Source organism: Lepus europaeus, chromosome 16 (assembly GCF_033115175.1).
Source record: "Lepus europaeus isolate LE1 chromosome 16, mLepTim1.pri, whole genome shotgun sequence".
NCBI classification, from domain to species: domain Eukaryota; kingdom Metazoa; phylum Chordata; class Mammalia; order Lagomorpha; family Leporidae; genus Lepus; species Lepus europaeus.
Window position 1 is genome coordinate 81,716,029 of NC_084842.1, and position 24,309 is coordinate 81,740,337.

Sequence of the window (24,309 nt, forward strand, 5' to 3'; positions counted from 1 at the left end):
AGAAAAGGGAAGTGATTTGCACAAGACAAACTGGTTAGTGAGCAAAAGAAAGAGAGTCCAAATCCAGGCCTGCTTAACCCAGAACCCAGTGCTTTCCTGCTCAGTGACCTCCAACCTGTGTTAGTACCCTTGTCATTTCCAGTTATAAAATTGCTTCTCTGTGTAGGACATACCCTTTCTCATGGGGCTGTGCCACTAAGTAGGGATCCTCATGGGAAGGCAGTTATAGAGAAGGATCATCCTTGGAGAACTTATCTGTAACCCCATGGGCAGACAAGTGCACCTGGTTCCTCAGGTCCTGCTGTCTATGTGCTCCACATGTCCTGGCAAGCCATAACATTGGCTGGGGGAGCTACAGGCACTTGCAAAGGAGGAAAGAGAAGGAATTCTAGTTCTGGCTCTGTTGAGTGAATCTAGGCAAGTCACAGACTTATCTGGGTTTGAGTTTCTTCACCTTTCAAATGTGAGAGATAGGCCATACAGAGTTCAACAAAGAGCAATTTAGCACCCATTAGTGATAGTGAGTGAACCAAAGAGGAAGCACATGGAGAGGGTTCATTCTCTGCCTCCAAGAAACATGTGGTTCACAGGGGACAAGGATACATGGGCTGACACCACTCAAACTGTGGTGAGAGCTTTGGCATGGGCATAGCCATGCTGTGGAGTACCAAGGAGGAGAGGCTACAAAGAAGGCTGGGAAGTAGACCTTACACTGGGGAGTGAACAGGTAGTGGAGGCCTCAAGAATGAGTGGAGCATCAAATAGGGTGAGGGTCTCATACTTCCCAAGTGTCCCCAGAGTCTGTCAGAGTGCCCAGGGACTCACAAGTCTGAATACTTGAACGGCCACTTCCATCTCAGACATGGTTTAGTCCATTGTTCAGAGGCTCAGTAGAGCAGCAGGAGAAGCAGTTCATTCTGTTTTCTATCTTATAGCTGGCCAAGAGTTCTGACATACATGAAACATATCATTTTTTTTTCTTTTGAACTTAAAGGTAATGTTCAGGGCTGGCACTGTGGCAAAGAGGGTTAAGCCACTGCCTACAGCACTAGCATCCCATTTGGGTACCGGTTCTGGTCCTGACTATCTTACTCCCAATCCAGCTCACTGATAATGACCTGGGAAAAGCAACAGAAAAGCCCAAGTACTTGGACTCCTGCACTCATGTGGGAGGCCACAACTTTGTGCGGTGAATATTGCTCTCTCCATTTTACGAAAGAGATTTAGAAAGTTGCTAAATCTTCTCATCTGGGGACTCAGGCTTGCTCAACTTAGCCAAGTCCTGAAGAGCCTTCAGGGATGTCAGAATATAGATCCAGAGATTTTTGCCCAGGACTCAAAATGAGAACTCTGGATGCTGTAGGATCTCTTCAAGAGGTTAAAGGGCTTCCAGTGATGTGTCTTTAGGATGTACAGGGTATCATACAGATAGGAGTTGGCCAGTCTCAGCCAGCTGTTAGCTGCTGTGCCTGTTAAGGTCACTGGGTTTACCTCTCTGACATTATTGGCTACCCCATGTTTCAGTGGGTGCTCTGGTCCACCACCCCTGTTGAGCTCCCAGCCAGCAGCTCACACGAACTGCAGCCCTGTAAGGTTTTTAAGCCAAGATATCCCAATAGCCAACTGATTACAAGCACGTGAGAAGCCCTGTAGAAGAGCCCACCAGCTAAGCCCAGTCACCCATAGGACTGTGAGAAACACTAATAGATTTTGTTTTGATTTTTTATTTTGGATGTGTTTTGTTGCACAGCCAGAGATAATCGTAGTTGTACATTGAGTTGGGGTGAACTTCAGGCCTAAAGTAATCTTCCCAGGAGCATTTTCTCTTGCTAGTAAATGGGTTTGGGGTTTAAAAATTTATATTGTTATGTGGGAAAGGTTGTTTTTGACTATTAGCTAGTCGCCTCCATTAAATATTGGCAGTGAGGATTTATTCTGCATCTATATTGGCAACAGGCTCTATGTAGACAGACATTTCAATAGATTAAGGCTTGGCAAAACCTTTATTGTATTTAAAAAGTGGAAAACATGGTGTCCAGAGCCAAAGCACTTGTAAAGGTTCCTGGAAAACCATGAGGAAAAATATTTAGAAATATCAAGAATAGATTAGGCCATTTACTAACGTGCAAAGCAGTGTTTTGCCAAGCAAGTCATATGAGCCCTTTATAATTTCCTTGAATGATAATATTCTGGTCCAATAGACTGCAAGGACATAGACTGGCATTCCTGAACTAATTTGTACTTGGTCATGACATATTATTCTTTTAAACAGTCATGGATTATGTAGCTTAATATCTTAATTAACACTTGTATGGATATTTTTGTTGACATTCTGTGATTTTTTTGTGCTTTTTCAGGTTTGGATAAAATTACGTTGACTTCTTGAAGAAATTTACAAGTTCAAGTGTTAATGATCTGGAATATTTTAAGCAGTATTGGAATTATTTGTCTTCAAAGGCTTGATAGAATTCTCTTGTGAAAGCCTCTTGGTATAGATCTCTGTGTTAGTGTGTGTGTGTGCGTGCATGTGCGTATGTGTGTGTGCGTGTGTGTTGGGAATAGGGGGCATTAAACAGAAACAGAGTCAGTGATGATTTCTAGAATTCTGGCTTGCATACTTGTTTGGATAATGGTGTTGTTACCGGAAATAGTGAGTTATGAAAGAAGGGGGTGGTTGGAGGAACATCTAATGGAGTTTTAAAAAAGGATTTATGTATTTATTATGAAAGGTCAGGTGATAGAGAGGGAGAGACACAGAAAGATTTTCCATCTCCTGGTTCACACCCCAAATGGCCGCAATGTCCAAGGGCTGGTCCAGGCAGAACCCAGAAGCCCTGAGGATCTATCTGGGTCTCCCATGTGCATGGCAGGGGCCCAAGCACTTGAATCATCTTCCACTGCTTTCCCAAGTGCATTAGCAGGAGCTGGATCAGGGGATGGCTTAATCCATTGTGTTACAATGCTTGTCCTGTGGATTTGACTCTAGATTAGTGTAGAGTTCCAAACTTCAGTGGAAGAGGAGCCTGTAGGTGGTATTGAACCTATTGGGGGCCAATGACAAGGGAACTTGTGTGGAAACTGTGTTTAAATACAGAATTAGTTTCCTAGTGCTGCCATAACAAAAGTGCCACACACCGATGCCTCAAACAACAGAACTTTATTGTCCCACAATTCTGGAGGCTGGAAGACCAAAATCAACATGTTGGCAGGGTGGTTTCTTCTGCTTCTGGACTCTCCTAACTTCTGGTACTTCCTCTGCTTGTGACAACATAGCTGTACTGTTTACTCTTCATGTAGAGGTTGCCCTATGTCTGTCTCCAAATTTTAGATTCTTATAGGGACATTAGTTATATTGGATTAGATCCCACTCTAATAACTTAATTTTAGCTTGGTTATCTGTAAAATTCCAAATGAGCCCACATTAGAGGGAATTGGGTTTTAGGATTTCAATATATGAATTTTAGTAGGGACACAATTCCACACTATCAGTATCAATATCAATATCAGACATGTTGTTCTAACTCAGATTTTATGTTTTGGAGTAGTTTGTGGGGTGGGGATAATGAAGATTATTTGGGAAAATTTGCCCCACCCCAAGCCAGTTCTTTTTACTGCTACTGATTTTCTGCCCAATGTCGAGGTAACTTCCAGATACTCAAGAGCTAAGTGAATAAGCCAGTCACAGAGAACATGTATTGTAGGAGTCTGTGTACATGAGCTATCTGGAACAGGCAAATCCACAGGGATAAACTGCTACTTGCTCACAACTGGGGCTATAGCTGGGATACGGACCTTTGTTCATGGACATTGGATTCATTTTGGGGGAGTTCTAAAATGCTCTAAAATTAGCTTGCAGTGATAGATACACAGCTTTGTGAATATATTCAGAATACTGAATTGTAACTTTATCTGTGTGAGTGATACGCTATGTGAATTATATCTCAGTAAAATTGTTGGGAAAAAACAGACAGACACAGTTTGTCAGCATCTGGACATAGAGTGTTTGACAAAGCTAATCATATGTCTGCTCCAGGCCTGATATTCCAAGACCCCTGACATTCTTCATCTTGCTGGATCTCAGATTAATCTTATATAAAATGAGGAGATTGGAGTCTATTTAACAGACAGTGCCCTCTAAAAGCATCACCTGAGATTCTTATTTTCCAGATCAGTCTAGTTTTAGAGCATGGGTTTTGGGAGCAATAGGTTTGACTTTGAATACTGTTCTTCTACCTTGCAGCTCTGCAACTTCAGGCCAATGATCACACCTCTCTGAGGCTTAATCTCCAAATCTAGATATGAAATGGGACTAATAACACTACTTTCCTCATAGGGTACTTGGGAGGATTTAATGTGATAATATTCAAAAGACTGTAGCACATGGTAAATCAGTAAAAGACAGTACTGATATTATTATTAACATTAATTTCCTACAGTCAAGACTAATTATTCCACTTTGCCAAAATGGGCAATAAGATCCTTTTTCAATAGGATACAGACCCATGGAGTTGTTCTTTTGCATTTGATGCTCTATCATTTACCATCTCCTATGCAATTTCTTATTTTTAAATAATTCAACACAGCAGCATCTGTGTTAGTTCAGAATATATTTTTCCTCACATTCCTCCTCCTGCAATCTGATATGATCTTTGTACTCTCACGTAATCAGCTTGCCTCTGTTTCCACGAGGCACCAAATGCCATGCAGACTGTGACAAACTTAGGAATGTTATTAACAATCCTGATGTATGCAAATATTAGCTGATATTTATTAAGGGCCTACCTTGTTCAAAACAATATAATGAGCACAAAAGAAATGGAAAGATGAGCGATAGCAGGACATGGCTTGCAGGAATCCCATGGTGTGGTGGGGGAGGTACACACATGTGTCCATTGAGTGATGCACTGGATAATCTCTGAGCTTACTAGGGGCAATGACAGCTACGTAATGGTTCAGCATCACACTGAACCTAATAAACTGAGGACTGAGGGTCCATGCAGAAGGGAGTGACTAACTTAAGGCACAGAGGACCTGGACGCCAGACAGAGAAGTGGAAGAGGACATCCCCAGTGAAAATAAGATAACACATTGACTCTCTCAGCATGCAGGAAGCAGGACAAGCCCTTTCTTGACGTGAATTCTGATTCAGAGACCAGGGCAGTCTTGATGTCTAGGTTGAGATGCTTCTGGAATAAGGGAATAAGGAGCTAAGGAGGATGGGCATAGGGAGGGGAGCTGAAGTTACAGTATAAAAGGCCTTATGCTAAGAAAAGACAAAAAAAATTCTTCAAGGGAAGTGACAGGCCCAGGATTATGGATAAGAGTGTGTGTGAACATGTGCATTCTGTGAAGATCATACACAGGTTGCTTTTTTCCTGCATGTTATATGATGTTCTCAACCCATTATTTTGTATGCATTTATCAGGACTTTTTTCCCAATAGGTGAAGTATTTGAGCAACAAGACAGCCTGTGGTTTCAACATCAAGCTCACTGGTGACTCATTTGTCTTTCAGCAAATGAGCTTTTCATTGTCAGTAATGTTAATTATATCTATCAGTCACTCTAAAATGACCTGTATTTTTCTTGCCTTATAACATTCTCTCTGCATGGACTCACATTTGGGAAGCTGCAGACCAGTGATGTCAGCCTTGAGTTCTCAACATGTGGCAATCAGGGATCTGGAAGGTTAGACTTTCAGGCTTGCTTGGTGCTCTGCCTCTGGCCTTACATGCCCAAACTGAATTCGTGAGACATTCTCTGCTAATAGGATGTAGAAAAGCAGGTTTTGTATTTGACAAGCAATTCATTTCAAAGGTTTGGGGCAAGGTTTGCAGAAGAGAGTGGGTAGGAGTGAACTCTCATGAAGAAATCTTTGAATAAGTGTGGATCTTGGGTTCAAAGACATAGGCTTAAAGTCTAGATCTGCATTTACTTGCTGTGTAATGTTTAGCAAATCACTTTCCTGTTTTGAGTTCCCTCTTTTTCTTTTGAAAATGAGGATGGAAGCATTCACCCTGCAGGGTTGCCACATGAATTAAATTAGGTTGTAGATACAAAGTCTGTGGTCCATATTCTCACTAGACTGGCCTCTCCCTTAAAGGTTCCAGGAGAAACGACAGCTATGGTGGAGTTTCATCTTCTGCAGGCTTTAAGAAGCCAATGTGTAAAGGGAAAATAGGATAAAAACTACTCTTGGAAAATCTCTTTAATCAAGGGACAGCATAAGTTTTTTTATGCATACAGAAAATGCTACTTTTGATTAGTGACCAAAGTAAGCAAAAATAAGTAGACAAAACACACATGTATATTTACACCAGAATCATATTCATCATAGAACTTGGTCACCATATTAGATGTACCTGGGAACCAAGAGGCACTGAGAGACAGAAACAGGAAAGTCATGTCCAGGACCAAATTCATGGATGTGCCACCCATGCAGTGACCAGGGGGTTCACATTCACAAAGGACTTAGGCTTAGTTCAAAGATCTGCTTTCATCATCGTGGGATTCTTAATAATTTTTAAATAAGAGTTCTTTTTTTAAAAGATTTATTTGTTTATTTGAAGGACAGAGTTAAAGAGAGGCAGAGGCAGAGAGAGAGGAAGTCTTCCATCTGCGGGTTCACTCTCCACATAGCCGCAATAGACAGAGCTGCGCCGATCCAATGCCAGGTCTCCCACAAGAGTGCAGGGGCCCAAGGTCTTGGGCCATCTTCTAGTACTTTTTTAGGACATAACAGAGAGCTGGATTAGAAATGGAACAGCTGGGACTCAAACCAGCACCCCTGTGGGATGCGGGTATTGGAGGCGGTGGCTTTACCAGCTACACCACCGGGCCGGCCCCAGGGATCTCTTAATTCTACTTTTCAACAGGTCTTACAAATTACATAGTCATCTCCCATCTTACTTTTACATTATTATTTCTCTGCACTCCTCACCTCCACTTGGAATAATTGAATTTGCATAAACTAGCAGCTTATATTTGTAGCTGTGGCAGACTAACCGTGGTACACAGAGCCCTAGTGCATGTTCAAGTGCTCCCTGAGAGATTGGTGTCATTGTCTCATTGGGGTGGATGTGTAATTTCCTCAAGGCCACATGATTAGAATGGATTCAGACCAGGACTGCAAGGCCTTACCTCTTCCGTCTATTCATGACGAATGTGAGAGAAAAAAAAAAAAAGAAAGGTAATTCCAGTTCATAAGTAACATGTGGAGAAGCACACGCTCACTAGGAGGATATTTGAAATAAGCTGGCAGGGAAGGACATGCTGGACCTGCCAATGAGTAATTTATTTATGGTAAATGTCCCTGGAGGTGCGCTTGCTCCTAATGTAGAGCCGGCAGGGCTTGTCCCTCGTAGCATCTCTCGTCTTCAGCACATAGAAGACGCTCAATAAATACGTGTTGAGTGAATGATGCTCCTGCCAGGTTCTTTTTCACTCTGCATGCATATGGCCTCCCTTCTTGCAGATTCATACCTTCATACCTTCTCTTCTTCCAGAGCCTGTCTGACATAGGAGTGTTCTTTGGCAGACTTGAGGCAGAAAGCCCCCCTCCAAGTTATAACTAATGAACAAATAAGGAGTTCAGTGATGACTGTGATTTATAAGACTTTGCTTGTTTATTGTGTATTTTAATGCTGAGGAACATCTGGTTACTGTTTGAATTCTCCATATTCTGGGAGTGCATGGAAAAGGGTCTTAGGAGAAGGAATTCCTCTTCCAGGTTGCTATTTTTAACCCATGTTAGTAGAGTTTCTTTTACCAGGTCTGAGAATTAACAGACTGTCTTGGTGCCATCATCCACTCATCTCTTACTCTGCCCCCATGTCACAAGGAAGGGACTATTGCTTTCTCCTCTTAAATTGTTCAACACCATCCATCCCTTCTCTTAATAATCCATCACTCCTCCTCCAGCTCAGAACTTCCATTTCTTCTCTCTTCTTCCCACCATCTTCTAACGTGATGCACACAGAAGCCAGAGGGGTCTTTGCAATGTAGCAAGGCCACGGTTTCTCTCTGCCTCCAAGTTTCTCTCTGCCTGCAGCATAAGTCCATGCCTGCTGACACAGAATCAGAGGGAGCTCTTGCCATCTCATTCCCAACTGTCTTCCTAGTGAGTTCCTCTGCATAAACCCTCTGTCACGGCCTCACCAAATTTGCAATCTTCTCCGCTGACAACCCAGCTCTGACACAGAGTTTAGTTTGCAGGTGAGATTAGCACCCAGAAGAGGAAAGGTGGAAGGAGCAGTCAAACTACAGTGATGCAGGACCAGTGGTGGCCTCTGTCGTCCCCAGTGGGAGCTCTGGAGCAAAAATACTGGCAGAGTTTTCCCCATTGGACTCAAATGGCTGCGCCCTCCTTTGGCTGTCTTAACGAGCCGCGGAGAAAAGGTGGCCCTGAAGCGGTGTGGTCTGGCCTCTCTGCAGTGGTAGTCACCACCAAGGAGCTGACATCTGGGGGTGTTTGCCCTGCTGTGCTCCCAGAAGCTGGCAGAGTAGATTCTTCCCTGCCAGAGGGAGGATCCAGGAAGCATATCTCCATGTCTAGACTTCTTTCTCTCCCTTGGTTTCCTCCTTTTACACTGCTTCCTATGTCTGTTCTTGCCTTTTCTTTTGTTTGAAGTGCCCTTTGCCTGCCCCCTTTCTCTCTTTGATCTGAATGCTTTTGGTTTTCCTTTAAGGCTGGTGTCAAATACCAAGTCTTCTCCATACTCTCCCAGGCACAGTTAGCTGCAAGGTTTTGCAGTCAGTCAATGCACATTGCTTGCATGCACCTGCATGCTGAACCTGAGTAAGACACTGCTCTGCCTTTGTGGTCTGCTAATATTGTGGCCCCTTTTGTCTGCCTGACAGTACTTACACTTTCCTTTATTGTAGCATCTACCACATTGCCTATCTGTATATTTGCTTATCATTTATTTATTCATTCAGTGAGTATTAATCAAGCCCTGGCCATCTATGTGATCAGTATTCCACTAAGCCCTGAGCATCCAGTGAATAGTCATCCTTGCTGAAGGGTAGGTATCAATCGATGGATCACACAACATCTGCATAATTTTAACCTCAACAAAGAGGATGAAGAAGTTCACAGAGCTATGAGATTTAACAATAGGATATCTGACTGTCAGAGAATTCAGGGGAAGAAGGTAGTAAAAGTTATGGTTACAAGGTAATTTGGTAGGCCGGCACCATGGCTCACTAGAGAAATCCTCCAGCTGCGGTGCCGGCACTCCGGGTTCTAGTCTCGGTTGGGGCGCTGGATTCTGTCCCAGTTGCTCCTCTTCCAGTCCAGCTCTCTGCTATGGCCTGGGATGTCAGTGGAGGATGGCCCAAGTGCTTGGCCCCTGCACCCACATGGGAGGAAGCACTCGGCTCCTGGCTTTGGATTGGTGCAGCGCGCCGGCTCTAGCGGCCATTTGGAGGGTGAACCAACGGAAGGAAGACGTTTCTCTCTGTCTCTCTCATTGTCTCTAACTCTGCCTGTCAAAAAAAAAAAATGCTGGTCTATGCAGCAGCTATGCAATAACAAGGAATTTGGTGATGGGAGAGAGAAGACTCCAAGGCAGAGGTTATAGAATATGCATGGACCCAGTGGCAAGAGAGAAAAAGAGGGATTTGAAGATGGGAAACAAATTGGATGAGACTGAACTCACAAAGCAGAGAATGGTGGAAGCACTGTTATGATTTTGAATGCTTGCGTGAGGGTTTGTGGCTTGTCATTTATGCTCAGAGCAGTGGGAAATCGTTAAGAGGTTTTCAGCAAGTGTTTGAAATGATCATATTAGAGATCTGTGCGGCGTGTAGGTTGGAGGAGGGCAAGAGTGCCACGGGGAGACAGTTAGTAGGTTCTGACAGTGAATTAATGATATGAAGGCATCTTGGACCACCATGTGGAAGTGGCCAGAAAAATAAAGGAAAAAGATAGGCAACCAATCCATGGAGACTGGTTTTCATGTGACCAGGCATAAAGGAAAGGGAGAGAGTGAAACTGATTGCAGTCACCATCGATGTCTAACATTTTGGATTCAGAAGCGAAAGTTATAAACCTCCCTCTGAAGACACACAGACACACAGACACACAGAATTTTGCATATCACTTTAGAGGAATACATGGAACTTCTGAAATCCATTGGCGAGGCTGAGGTGGGCAAAGAAGCCAAATCTTATTTCTCTCTGCCCCTCCAAATTCTATTCTAGAAAATAGCATAGAATCTGGCACACAGTGCAAATTTGTTGAGGCCATGAACGAAGGTGAGGGGAGATCCAGGCTTTCGAGACACTCCCAATGGTTGATTTTTTTATTTTTTATTTTTTATTTTTTTTTATTTTTTTTTATTTTTGACAGGCAGAGTGGACAGTGAGAGAGAGAGAGACAGAGAGAAAGGTCTTCCTTTTGCCGTTGGTTCACCCTCCAATGGCCGCCGCGGTAGCGCGCTGCGGCCGGCGCACCGCGCTGTTCCGATGGCAGGAGCCAGGTGCTTATCCTGGTCTCCCATGGGGTGCAGAGCCCAAACACTTGGGCTATCCTCCACTGCACTCCCTGGCCACAGCAGAGAGCTGGCCTGGAAGAGGGGCAACCGGGACAGGATCGGTGCCCCGACCGGGACTAGAACCCGGTGTGCCGGCGCCGCAAGGCGGAGGATTAGCCTGTTGAGCCACGGCGCCGGCCCCCAATGGTTGATTTTCTAACCTTCCCTCTACAGTATGGATGCAGAGGTCCTAACAGGACTGTTACAATGTGCAAGTGTTCATTAGCTTGCAAAGCAGCATTAGGTGGAAAAGTCCACAAATGGACTCATGACCCTCCAGGTGGTAAAGTGGAATACATTTCGAAGCATTATGACTCCAGAGCCCCCAGATTTGTCTGCAGCAGATGTCTCTCTGTAATGCTAAATACTGTGGACCGAAGAATAAAAACGTCGGCTTTGATTTTATGTGGGGGAGCGCATCATTTAGAGATGAAGACAGTCTGCCTGTGGCTGGGTGGATAAGTTAATGTTTTGCATCTTGTGATTCATTTCTACCTTGAGGAAGAAGCAGAAATGGTAATTGTGTTCATAGACGGAGACTCAGAACAGAATCATGCCTTTGCAACTAAGGCATTTCAGGAAGCCAATAAAGATAAGAGGGGAAAGAAATGCCTAGGAGGAAGCTTTAGGAAAGATTTAGTTCGCCTGCTTTATCCATAGATTGGGTTGGATTTTTCTCTTTGTGCTTTGTGGAACCACCATCTGAACCATGGACTCTCTGAGGGACCCTAGCAGTCACTGGGCTCAGAGCACACTAAGCAGAAATTCTCTCTGCAGGACCCTCGGCAGATGGTTTGTGCTTCCTTTGGTAGTTGCTCCAGTGAGCCTCTGCTTTTGAACATTTCTGACACAAGGTCTGCCCTGATTGCTTAGTCTATACCAGGAGTGCCAGATAGGTTGAAATCCACATGACAATTGCAATTACTCAACAGTGCCTGCCAGGAGCGCAGAGCTGAGGGGTTCTGAGACAGTCAGGATTAAAAAGCAGACAGAGGCAAGTGTTGGATTTAGCAGCAAGGCTTCTGGTTGGGCACTCACATCTGCTGCGAGAGCGCTGGGGTTTGGGTCCTAGCTCCGTTCTGATTCCAAAATCCTGCTAATGTGCACCCTGGGAGGCAACAAGCAGTTGGGTCCCTGCTGCCTTCATGAGAAATCAGATTAAGTTCCTGGTTCCCTGCTTTGGCCCAGCCCTGCCTCAGCCCTTGCAGGCATTTGGAGAGTCAAACAGTGGCTGAGAGCTCTCAGTCTGTCTCTGTCTCTCTTCCTTTCAAATAAACTTCTAAAACAAACATAAAATGCAGCAATCAGGGGGCTTGCGCTGTGACATAGTGGGTAAAGCTGCCACCTGCAGCACCGGCATCCCCTATAGGTGCCAGTTCAAGTCCTGGCTGCTTCATTTTTTAGCTAACTAATGTGCCTAGGAAATCAGCAAAAGATAGCCCAAGTTCTTGAGCCCCTGCCACTCATGTGGGAGACCTGGAGGAAGCTCCTGGCTCCTGGCTTCAGGACGGCCCAACTCGAAGTGGAACTAGCAGATGGGAGATCTCTCTCCACCTCTCCCTCTCTCTCAAATAAAATAAATAAATAAAAACGAAGCAATCATGAGGATGGGACTGGATAATCTAGAAACCAAAAATGTTCTATATTTGCCATTCCTGGGCTAGACTTCTCAGTTACTTGATTCAGTTTACATTTGTTGGCCATCTGCTAAGTGTCAGTTATGATCCTAGGGGCTAAGGACATAAAACTGCTGGTTCTCTCTCACTATTCATTTAACCTACCCTGTATGCAATATTTGATTCAATTGTCCACTTTTTCCTTCTTAAAGTATGTTCCTCCCCCACAACTCCGACACCAAGTTGCTGCCATAGGCTTCCCTGAAATGCAGTCTCTCTTTACTTGCATTTCACAGGTCATTCCCGCTAATTTTCTCCTCATCTTCTCTGCTTTAATTTATCGAGGGTCTCAAAAGTTGGTCCTGCATCTCCTTTTCTTTTCTGTCTCACTGTCCCAAGTCTTCAAATGCTATAGGTTAATGACTCTCAACTTCAGGTGTTTGCTTACCCATGTGCTCATCTGCTACCTGACATCTCCCCACTTAGAGATCTGAAATGCATCTCAAGCGTAACACATTTGACAGAGAGCTTTCGATTTCTGGATTGCATTTTCCACCTCCACAAAAAGACTTCCTTTGCAGTCTTCCCAGCCCGATGAACGGCATTGCTGTATATCCAGTTGCACTTGCTTATGGAACAGGCTTTCTCTCCTTCTCTTAACATCCCTTACCTAAGTCTTCGGCTACCTCCAAAACTACAACCCAGCCTGCTCAAATTGCTGCACCCGTTGGCCACCATGCTGGTGCCAGGCCATCATCACCCTGAAACACATCAATGAACTCTTTCTTACCTGCTTCCCCAACTGCATTCTGTTGCTCTTCAATCCACTGCCCACACAATAAGGAAGAGGACTTTAAAGAGTAAATGTGACTAAGATCATGTGTGTTGGTGACTTAAAATGCTTGAAAGCCTTCACCATGAAGAAAATCCAAATTCCTTCCTGGCTGCCAGGACACACCCTGACCTGTCCACCCACAGGCCTTCCTGTCCTTGCATTCTGCAGCCACCCCTAACACTTTCTGCTCCTCCACCTGTCCTCCCTCCCGGGGAACTTGGCATTTTGTTTGTTTGTTTCTCTGCCTAGACCGTTCTTATCTCTGCTTTTTCCTATGGCTGGCTCTTTCTTGTCTTCTAGGTCTTAGCTTAAATTGCACCTTGTAACATATCTTTAGCTTCTCTCCTTGGAAGGACTGTAATCACCTCCCCACTGGCTTTCTTGTCTCCCACTCCCAACCGCTTGCATGCAATTTCTTTTTTTTTCTTTTTTTAATTTAATTTTTTTTGACAGGCAGAGTAGACAGTGTGAGAGAAAGACAGAGAGAAAGGTCTTCCTTTTCCGTTGGTTCACCCTGCAATGGCCGCTACGGCCGGCACACCGCGCTGATCCGAAGCCAGGAGCCAGGTGCTTCTCCTGGTCTCTCATGCGGGTGCAGGGCCCAAGCACTTGGGCCATCCTCCACTGCACTCCCAGGCCATAGCTGAGAGCTGGACAGGAAGAGGAGCAACCGGGACAGAATCTGGCACCCCGACCAGGACTAGAACCCGGTGGCTCTCAGTCCCTGTCCAACCCTCCAGTGTCTTCCTCACTGGAATCCAGGCCTCCCTCACATAGATGAGCTCCACTATCCTGCTGGGTTACAGAATGCCACTGAGCCTTTACAACTTCTGTTCCTCCTGCCTGGAATTCTTTCATTTTTTTCCTCTGGCTAACCTCTACTGTTTTATCTAAGACACAGTGAAGTAGGTGAGAATGCTTTCCTGACCTCTCTCCATCCTTGAAGTCTGACCACTTCCTTCTGTGTTTGGCTGCTGGGAGCACTTGGGTGCTGTTTAATTCTGCCCTTATCCATTTTCCCATTTCTTTCCTGGATGGGCTTCATAGAAGCCAAAACTTTCTCCCTCTCTCTCTCTCTCCAGTATAATAAACATTTCAGAAAGATTTGCACATGCAGTTCCTGGAAGATGACAGTGGGCTGGCTATTGTACTGGGATGGCCATGGCTGCTCTCCTAACCGAGTCCAAGATCCATAAGCTGTGAGTGAGAGCTGACTGCTGGGGACAGAGTGAACACCACACTCTGAGGAAAGAGCTGCTGGGATGTGCATTATGGATGATAAACTTTGGAGTACTCGGTGCAGTTCTGAGCCCTGGACACAGCTATGAGCTTTGCATCCTGGGGGTGCAGAACTCCCAATATTGCCCGCATGACCCAGGAGAGATTAAGCATCAGTGGTAACCTGGGTTGGAAGGACAGGAAAGGCGCAGGTCCTCCAGGAATTTTCACTGTGTTCAGTCTCAGTTTGGCAGCCTCCTCCTCGGGGCTGCCTTGCCCATGCAGTGGAGTCTAACTAGCCATGCTCCCATTTAGCGACCCTGTCCTCCTGGCTGTGCTGGATTGATCCAGGGGTAGGCACTGACTCCTACCTGGGCTAGTGGGATTCTCCCTCTCTTAGATGTAATCATTGAGGCAGAAAGACCCACAGCCTGGAAGGTGGTGGTGCCGACACAAGTGCATGACAGGTCCTAGAAAGAAGAGCTGTTGTTGGAATACACCCATATCCTTTCCCTTCCAGAGTGCAGTCCTGACTCTGTGACTCTTGAGATCACGGTGGGAGAGACCCGGATGCCTTCTGTGGGCAGGAGTGAAGTGACGCAATGAGAAAAGAGCTGGGAAAGAATCAGGCTTCCAATTTCAGGCCATGCAAGTGCGTTTTCCCTGTAGGAAAATGAAGTACTCTTGGGAGGTGAGAGCTGACAGGCCTCACTCAAGGGGACACCGCAATTTGGGAAAGGGGCATGATGTGCTGAGGCTCCCGCCACCAACAGTTACGTGTGGAACCTGGGCTGATGTCTCTGATCCCAGTGCTCCTTTTATCATTTCAGTTGTCCCGAGCTCATCTGGGCCCAACTCATCTGTCATCCTGGCCTCATGTGTTCCTGTTCTGCATCCAACTTGGTGGCTGCAGCTGATTACCTGAAGGACCCAGGCACCCAGGGTGAGTTTGCTGAGGGCATCTGCCTAGCCAAGGCCCAGCCCTCCAGGCTGTGGGGCTGAGAACCATAAAGCAATAATCACCCAGCAGGGCACCAGCAGAGAGGAGCAGGGCCTTAATAACATGATGTGATGTGAGCGCGGGGTGGGGCTGTGGAGCTGCCCCACCCACACACGCCTCGCCAACCCTGCCGCGTTCTAGCAGGGCTGCATTCCTGGCCTCAAATGTAATGCTCGTTAGATTGCTTTAAAATTTGGCTGGATGCAATAATTGCACTCTTCTTTCTAACCACCTCAGTATCTGCGAAGTGGGAGGATGCCTGCTCTCTCTGCACCACGCAGGTTTCCAGGTGGGCAGTGCTCCTGTCTGACTTGTACAGTTGGTCTGAGGCCATTGTCTCCAAACTATGATCTGAAGTTTGCTTGAATCAGAATCTGGTAGCATGATGGTCAAAATGACAGTGACTGGGCTTCTCACAGACCTACTGAACCACATTGTCTGCATTACTCATAGTAATAGGTTTATTTATTTATTTATTTATTTACTTGAAAGTCAGAGTTACACAGAGAGAGGAGAGGCAGAGAGAGAGATCCTCCATCTGATGGTTTGCTCTCCAACTAGCTGCAACGGCTGGAGCTGTGCCCATCTGAAGCCAGGAGCCAGGAGCTTCTCCGGGTCTCCCACGTGGGTGCAGGGGCCCAAGGGCTTGGGCCATCTTCTACTGCTTTCCCAGGCCATAGCAGAGAGCTGGATCGGAAGTGGAGCATCCGGGACTAGAACTGGCGCCCACATGGGATGCCAGTGCTTCAGGCCAGGGCATTAACCCATTCTGCCATAACGCCGGCCCTAACAGAGTAATAGGTTTTACAGATAATAATGATTGCTGGTGTGAAGGGTTCACTGGGATTGGAGAAAACTATGGGTGTGAGCTGGGGATGTGGTGGTTTCCAGTTCCTGCTGCAGTGCTTCCCAGCTGGATGACTTGGTATGTCACTCACTCACTCTGAGCATCCTGGACAGGGAAGAGATGTATCTGTATGTATCTCTTTTAGTGGCCTCGAAGACAGGTTCATTAAATTTGAATGAATGAAAGCCTACAGGAGTGAATATTGTAACCCATGCTATGCCTCTGGACCGAGATAACACAGGGAAAGTTCCCTGTGCAGTGTTCTGTACGTGGTAGGTGCTCACCAAGTGCAGTTCGTTCCCATTCCCCTTGAGACAATGACTTGTCTGTGGGTAAGTCATTCAGGTACACAGTGCACATGTGGAGGAGAGGACAGCTGCTCAGAGACCTGGCTGAGACTCAGAGCTGATCAGCCCTTCCAGATGGGGCCAACGTGGGTTTGGGAGGCCAGCAGTGGCTGTCAGATGTGTGTCCAGAGGGTTGCAGCTGTGATCAACAGCTAAAGACTGGGGCAACTCAGAGTATGAGGTTGGGAATCTGGGGTCTTGAGTATAAATGAGTGAATTCATGACCTATCCCTATTCAAATCCTATCCAGGATTTCTCCTGGACCCATGTTTTTATATGTGAGAATCAAATGAGGTAATGAGGAGGTAACCATTTTCTACTCCATTGTGCTGTGACGCTTTCCTCTCCAAGTGAGGTCTGCAGACTAGCAGTGTTATTGTCACCTGGGAGCCCATCAGATAGGCCGACTCTCAGGCCATGCCCTAGACTTATGAAGTGGGAGCCTCCTTTTAAGGTGATTCCCTGGCAATTTACAATACACACTAAAGTTGGAGAAGAAGAGGCGAAACAATTACAAGGGATTTTTTGTTCTCTAAGTACAGCTGTTTCCTAGAGAGTTTGGAGGAAGGACAGGCAAGGAGGAAGAACTGTGTCTTATTTCTCCCTTTTCAGTACATAAAATACAACTGGCCTTTAACTAATGTTGAATGAGTAAATGAATAAATGAAGATCTTCACCGGTATTGTCCTCTTTCTCACCCACTGCTTGGAGTTGTCTCCGCTGTGGCTCCTGCTGTACTAGCAGGAGGTTTCGTGGTGGGTGCAGCTGCCTTGCAGTCAGCGGATGCCAGCTACAGACGCAGGCATTTAGCATGTGATTAAGGACAGAGTAATCCACTTAATGTGGGTTGTGGGAGATATTTGGCAAGAACTGAGGTGCAAGGGTTGGATTTTAGTTTCCAAAGATAATGCCTTTCCCAATTATTTAAAGCCCTCGGTAGCTTGGATCACACCCAGACGGAAATAAGCCTCCTTAAGACAGAATTCCGCAAATAGGACTCTTGCTCATTTCTGCAGCAGAATCCTGGCTCTAATCGTCTATTCAGGCTTTCATGTCACATGGCACAGAGGGGTTGTCCAGCCAGATCTTCATGGAGCTGAGCCCAACCGAACTTACCACCTATAAAGGAGAAATAGTTTCTGCTTACTAGATTTTGCCACCAGCTAAATTAATTACAGAATTAATCTATTCCATCGCTCAACACATTCTGTAGCGCTAGGCTTGAGGTTACCATAGTGAGTAGCAAGCAGTCCCTGCTTCTACCAAGTAATTGCCAGGTGGCAAGGATGGAATAAGAACCAAGCAATTATCGTGAGGTTTGAGTAAGTGCAGACCCAGACGGGAGAGCAGAGCAGGCTGACCTAGGCCAGTAAGGGCGGAGGTGATGGAGGGAGGCACCTCCTGCAGGAAGTGACCTGTAGGCTGATACTGGACGGGTGAGTGGGAGGTAAACAACTGGGGGAGGAAATGAAGCAAGGACAAAGAATAGCCCGGGACCAGTCCTAGAAAAAAAGACAGTGGTTGGTGGCAAAGGAAGTGAAGCAGTCATGTTTCTGGTGGCTGGAGTGATAGGATGGCTGCCTGTGGGTATACAGTAGTTTCTCCTCATCTGTGATTTCAATCACCCAGCAACTCTGGGCTGAAAATATTTAATAGAAAATTCCAAAAACAATTCACAGGTTTTAAACATGTGCCATTTTGCACAGCAATTTCACATTTCTTAAAATATATCTTTGGGGCTGGCATAGTGGCGTAATGGATAAAGCCACTGTCTGTGATGCCAGCATACCATATGGTTGACATTTTGAGACCCGACTGCTCCACTTCTGATCCATCTCTCTGCTAATGTGCCTGGGAAAGCAGCAGAGGATGCCCCAAGTGCTTGGGCCCCTGCACCCACGTGGGAGACCCGGAAGAAGCTCTGGGGTCCTGGTTCCAGCTTGGCTCAGCCCTGGCCATTGCAGCCGTTTGGAGAGTGAACCAGCAGATGGAAGGTCTCTTTCTGTGTATCTCTTCCTTTCTCTCTGCAATTCTGCCTTTCAAATAAATAGATAAATATTTTAAAAATTTATCATTATTATAATTATTCTATTTTGTTATTGTTGTGCATCTCTTACTAAGCCTAATTTATAAATTAAACTTTACCAAAAGTATATATATATATATATATGTGTGTGTGTGTGTGTGTGTGTGTACAGGAAAAAAACTTGTGCATCTAGATGTGAGTACTATCTATGGTTTCAGGTGACCACTGGGGATTTTGGAATGTATCCCTCACCAATAAGGTGGGACTGCTGAATATGTGGGGTTTGAATATGATGAGAGGTGAGGCTGAGGGGGCAAGTGAGGGCAAAATCACAAGAGGTACTTTGAATCCTCCCAAGAAATTCACATTTTATCCCGAGGCTGGTTGAGGAAATCTCCAAAAGATCCGCTGTTAGTGTGGTCGGATTCCTTTTCCAGTAATGGACCCTTGGACGTCTTTGTCCAGTTAGCCTCCTTGGACCCTTGGACGTCTTTGTCAGTGTGGCAATAGGACAGGTTTGGGTGCCTCGCGCTGCTCTCACGTCATCTGCTTTGAGCTGGGCCCCTACTTCTTGTTTTGCCTCTGTTTACGCTAACCACACACATGTCCTTTGTCTTATCTTGTGCATATTTCAAGGAGCACGTTTCTCCATCAAGGCCTCCGGCAGCTGCTCGGCGTCCACTACCAGGGCTTCCTTTCTTGGGCTCCTCCTGCCCAGTGGAGCAAGTGAGGTGCTGACTGCTTACAGCCCCAGCTGCACTCAGCGGCCCTGCTCGGTCTCAGCAGTAGCCTCCCCACAGCACTTTCTAGAGACAGTAGGTCAGATCACTGCTGTGTCATCATCTATACTCTTTAGTGTTCTAGCCACATGGAGACTGCCTGTACAGCCAGAGCCCTCATTGTGAGCTGTCACCAGTCAAAGGCTGTTAAGAGGCCAGGGGGTGGTGCAGTGGCCGGACCACAGGCTTGAGGGTCGGAAGTGCTGGCCTGAATTGTGGCCCCTTCCTGCCCTTGGTGTGTGACCTTGGTGAGTCATTTGAGTCACAGCTTCAGTTTCCACAGCTGTAAAATGAGGACAATGAGCACACCTGCCTTGTCCATTCTTAGGGTGGGGATGAGATCAAACAAGACGGTGCATGGGAAAGCACTTTGTGAAGTTCCATAAAAGAGTGGGCTTTCATTAGCACTGTGGCCACCACTGCACAGCCTCTGAGGGCTGGAGCCCGTTGTGCACTTCTCACCTACACAGCGTATCACCACCATCCTGTCTGAGGCTTTCCGGCTAGGTTTCATTTTATCACTGCTCCTACACTCACTCACTTAGGAGACAGCTCAGCTGGAGACAATTTGTCCAAATGTAAACCTGAAGTTCATCTCTAATTGTGGGAACCCAATAATTTCTGGTGACACAGCTAATTATGAAAGACCATCTGGTGCATATATGGAAGGCAAACACATCCAGTTCCTTCTCTTGCTTCCACTCTAGCTTCTTGCTGGCAGATTCTGAAATGTAATGGAAAAGTATTAAATTTCAGCTCATTTCATACTAAATTTCCTACTAAATTTTTTTTTCCTACTAAAATTTCTACTACTAAAATTTTTTCATGGACTTTTTTTTAAAGATTTATTTATTTATTTGAAAGTCAGAGTTACACAGAATAGGAGAGGCAGAGAGAGAGCGAGAGAGAGAGAGAGGAGGGAGAGGGAGAGAATCTTCTGTCTGCTGGTTCACTCCCCACTGGCTGTGCCGATCCGAAGCCAGGAGCCAGGCGCTTCTTCTAGGTCTCCCACATGGGTGCAGGGGCCCAAGAACTTGGGCCATCTTCTACTGCTTTCCCAGGCTATAGCAGAGAGCTGGATCAAAAGTGGAGCAGTCGGGTCTTGAACCAGAACCCATATGGGATGGGTGCACTACAGGCGGCTGCTATACCCGCTACCCCACAACTCCAGCCCACTTTCTTCATTTTCTTTTCTGTCTTCCCTCAATGGACCAAAATCTCCCTGAGGACAGGAACTGGGTCTCAATCACCTTGGCCCACTCCTATTTCTAGACGCAGTGTGGAGTGAATCACCATGCCCGACACGTGCCAGCCCTCACCAGGCTGACAGCAGCTGCCTCCTAGCGCCTTGCTCCGACTTTCCTTTGCCCCAGCTCCAAGGCGAGCTTCCATAGCAGCCAGGGGGCCTCTGAGACGTGAGCCAGCTCAGTGCTCCTCCTGCTTAGTGCCTTTTGATCACTGCTGTTGTCTTATGATCAGTCCAAGCTCTGTGGCACAGAGTAGTGAGCCTTGCATCACCTGGACCAGGCTGAGTTCCAACCTCATCTTTGTCCATTTTGTCCTCACAAAAAGCTCCAAGTTCCAGCCACCAGGAAACCACTATGATTTCCTGAATGCAACCTACCTGCCCACCTGCGCATGGTAACTGGTATGATTCGGCATTTGCCCTGCCAGGTACTTTAGAACTACTCTCTCGCCATCATTCATGAATCTCACACAATTCCCTATGTCGTAGTTATTGTCATACCCATTTTATAGATGAGAAAACTGAGGCTTAGACAGGAAAGGATGCTTGCTCCAGGCCAGAGAGTAAATGGCAGTTAAAGGATTACCAACTATCACATAACATTGAAGAAGAAGGTACAGTTTCTTCACTGAAAGGACTTGAGGGGGAGCAGGCATTTGGCCTAGCGGTTCATATGCCAATCTATCAGTCTTTCTCTCTGCCTTTCAAATAAATAAACAATCATTTTAAAAGACCTTGGCTCTAGCTGAGCAGACCTGAATCTTCCGGAGTGAAGACAAACACTGGTGTATGGTGTAAGAGCCACTAAATGACTCCTCCAAGTGAAGCTCAAGGGTGCCATGCTAGCAAGAGTCCCATCCGGCATTCACAACTACATCCTACACTGGATCGCCAGAGCTCGGATCCTGGCTCCACTCCTCATGCCAACTTCCTCCCAGTGTTTTCCCTGAGAGGCAACAGGTGATGACTGAGCTAGTTGGATCCTTGCCACCCGTGTGGGAGACTTGGGTTAAGTTCCAGGCTCTTGGATTTGGCTTGGCCTGGCCCCAGCTGTTGCACGCATTTGGTGAGTGATCCAGTAGATAAGAGGTCTCTGTCTATCTGAGGGAAGGAAAAGCTGTTCTGGCCAGGGGTGAGTCAGCAGAGTAGGCTGGGGAGGGGGCAGTTGTGTCAGCACAGGGGCCCCGAGCAGGCACAGATCATTTTTGTCAATGCAGAAGCTCTCTGGAGAAGGGGGTTCCACCTACATGAAAAGGGACAAGAATGTGGGGGTGAGGCTGGTTCCCAGGGCTCTCCTGGGCCAGGCTGAGGAGCTGGGACTAATTCTTAGAGATGGTCTGAGAGACACTGATGAACTTCTGGCAGGGAGGTGGTTTGAATCCGGTATTGTTTGGGGGAAAAGAAAAAGAAAATATAAGAGTGAGTTGAACAGTGGGAGGGAGTGGATCTGCAAAACCCAGTAGGGATAGTTTTGCAACAGCCCTGACACAACACCAAAGCAGGGACTATGCAATTGCAAAGCAAAGGGCTGCTCCCACAGCATTCAAAGCCACCTTGGTCTATGATTTGCTGCTTAAGGACACTGCTAATTCTACTGTTATTGATTCTGAGGACAACAGAGCTATTTTGGGGACAACGCCCTCCCTCCAGGTGGCCATTGGCCAGTGTGTAGACCTTAAAGAGACCTTGGGTAGGATCACGAGCCCAAGGTCCCAGGCCTGGCCCTTGACCCCTGGTGAGATAGCCTTGAGCAACTCACTGAAGCTGCCAGGGTGATTGCCACATGTGTCATGCCAGGTGATTGGCTCATCTTATCCACTCAATCAAATAGGAAATCTAGCTCAGAAATACTTGTCCAGGACCCGCGGAGTGCCTGCTATGTGCAAAATGCTGAGGGCCGCGCTGGGGTCAGATCTTGTTCATCGCCACCTGATGGACAAGACACCGGAGGAGGCTGCCATTGGTCGCTACTTCTGCCTGTGTTAAACTGTGTGTGTCCATGTGTTAAAGCCTGCATTTCAAAGCAAGGGGAGAGAAAGGGCTTGCTGGTGAGCATCCTATCTGAAGTGGAGGTGCGAGAGGTCACATGAAGGCACTGGAAGAGCCCGTCCAGGGCTGGCTGGGGCTCCAGTGCCCTTGGGGTCCTGTGCAGCAGGGAATTCCACCTGCTCCAAACAAGCCAGAGGCCTCCATAACCCTCAGCCAGGAAGGAACTGAATTATACTCCTCTACATGAGGACTTAATCAGACTGGCCCCTAGAGCACAAAGCAAACACGGAGGAGCACTTACCTCAATCCAGTCAAAACCAGACTGGTCAAATTCATTGTTTTTTGGTTTGTTTGTTTGTTTGTTTGAAACATTCATTCTTTTATTTACTTACTCTGCATTAAAATTTTCTAAAATTATTTTAATTGTACATACTTATGGGCTACAATGTGATAATTTGATATATCACTGTGTGATGATGAAATCAGGTTAGCATTACTATTTCCTTAGACATCTTTAAAAATTTTTAACACAATAATTATATATGTTTAGGAGTACAGGGTGATATTCCAAGAAGTGTATGCAGTCTGTACTGATCAAATCAAGGTAATGAATGTTTTCCTGCCCTTGTCATTATTTTATATTTGGAGGCTTCACGTGCCTATCCTGTATTTATTCATACCATATATGATATGTTATTATGAATCACAGTCACCCTACTGTGCTGGAGAACACTTGAACTTGTTCATTATGTCCGTCTGTGTTTTGGAATCCATTTGCCAGCCTCCCTCTATTCGCTTCCCCGCCTCCAGGAATCTCCTTCATACAGTCAGACTGGCTTCCTTCTTATGTGATATTTGGCTTTGTGCTACTCTGCATTCTTTAGGTACTCTGTCGTCACGTGTGTTTACTGGATGGTTGAACTGAGCAGTCTTTAAGCTCCTTATAGGCAGGGTATACGTCCTGTTATCAACCTGCGTCACAGACACCATGGACAGTGGGGACCACATGTCCGGCACAAGACCTTCAGACGAATGAATGGGACGAGACTCCAGCCTCTGTTCCACCTGATGGAATACCCATGATGGAGGGAGACTTCTTCCAATAAGCATCAGGCATTGTTTGCACAGGTGAGCACCTGAGTGGTCAGCTCTGAGGAGGCATTTCTAGTCGGCACACAGAGCCCCTGGAGCCAGCAGTGGCCATCTGTCTTACGTGTCCAGTGCAGTTCTACCCTAGCACTGATTTTTTTTTCAGGCAACAATTATTGGGTGCTAACTGTGTATCAGTCTGGTGTTCCGTTGTCCCCTGCCCCATCACACAAAGATGAATAAGACAAAATACAGAACTTCCATCCTCTGGGCAGAGAGGCACATAACTGAGCAATTTGAGATAGGATAAAGACTTATACGGAAAGAATGAGCACTGCTTCCAGGGAAGGATAGCGTTGGAAGACTTGTAAGAGTGACTTCTGATTACATTTTGAAGAATGAGTAGGTTTTGGCCAGGAATAAAAGTGTGGACACCAGAGAAGAAAATGGACATGATGAGGGGTGTGGAGGACTTTAGGTTGGGTAGGTCTATAAGAATCAGAGTTGATAACCTTTTTAAAAAATATTTATTTATTTGAAAGTCAGAGAGAGGAGAGGCAGAGAGAGAGAGAGAGGTCTTCCATCCGATGGTTCACTCCCCAGATGGCCGCATTGCCGGAGCTGCACCGATCCAAAGCCAGGAGCCAGGAGCTTCTTCTGGGTCTCCCATGTGGGTGCAGGGGCCCAAGAACTTGGGCCATCTTCTACTGCTTTCCCAGGCCATAGCAGAGAGCTGGATTGGAAGTGCAGCAGCTGGGACTAGAATCGGCATCCATATGGGATG

At 46.2% G+C, this 24,309-nt stretch overlaps 1 long non-coding RNA gene across 2 annotated transcripts in view; it reads left to right on the plus strand.

Annotated features, from left to right (window-relative positions):
* Positions 1 to 24,309, plus strand: part of LOC133775390 (uncharacterized) — a 245,719-nt gene that overhangs the window by 112,984 nt on the left and 108,426 nt on the right. For both annotated transcript variants that reach the window (XR_009868240.1, XR_009868238.1), the window contains one exon: positions 15,033 to 15,145. This is a non-coding gene — a long non-coding RNA (uncharacterized LOC133775390). The remainder of the gene's footprint in view (positions 1 to 15,032; positions 15,146 to 24,309) is intronic.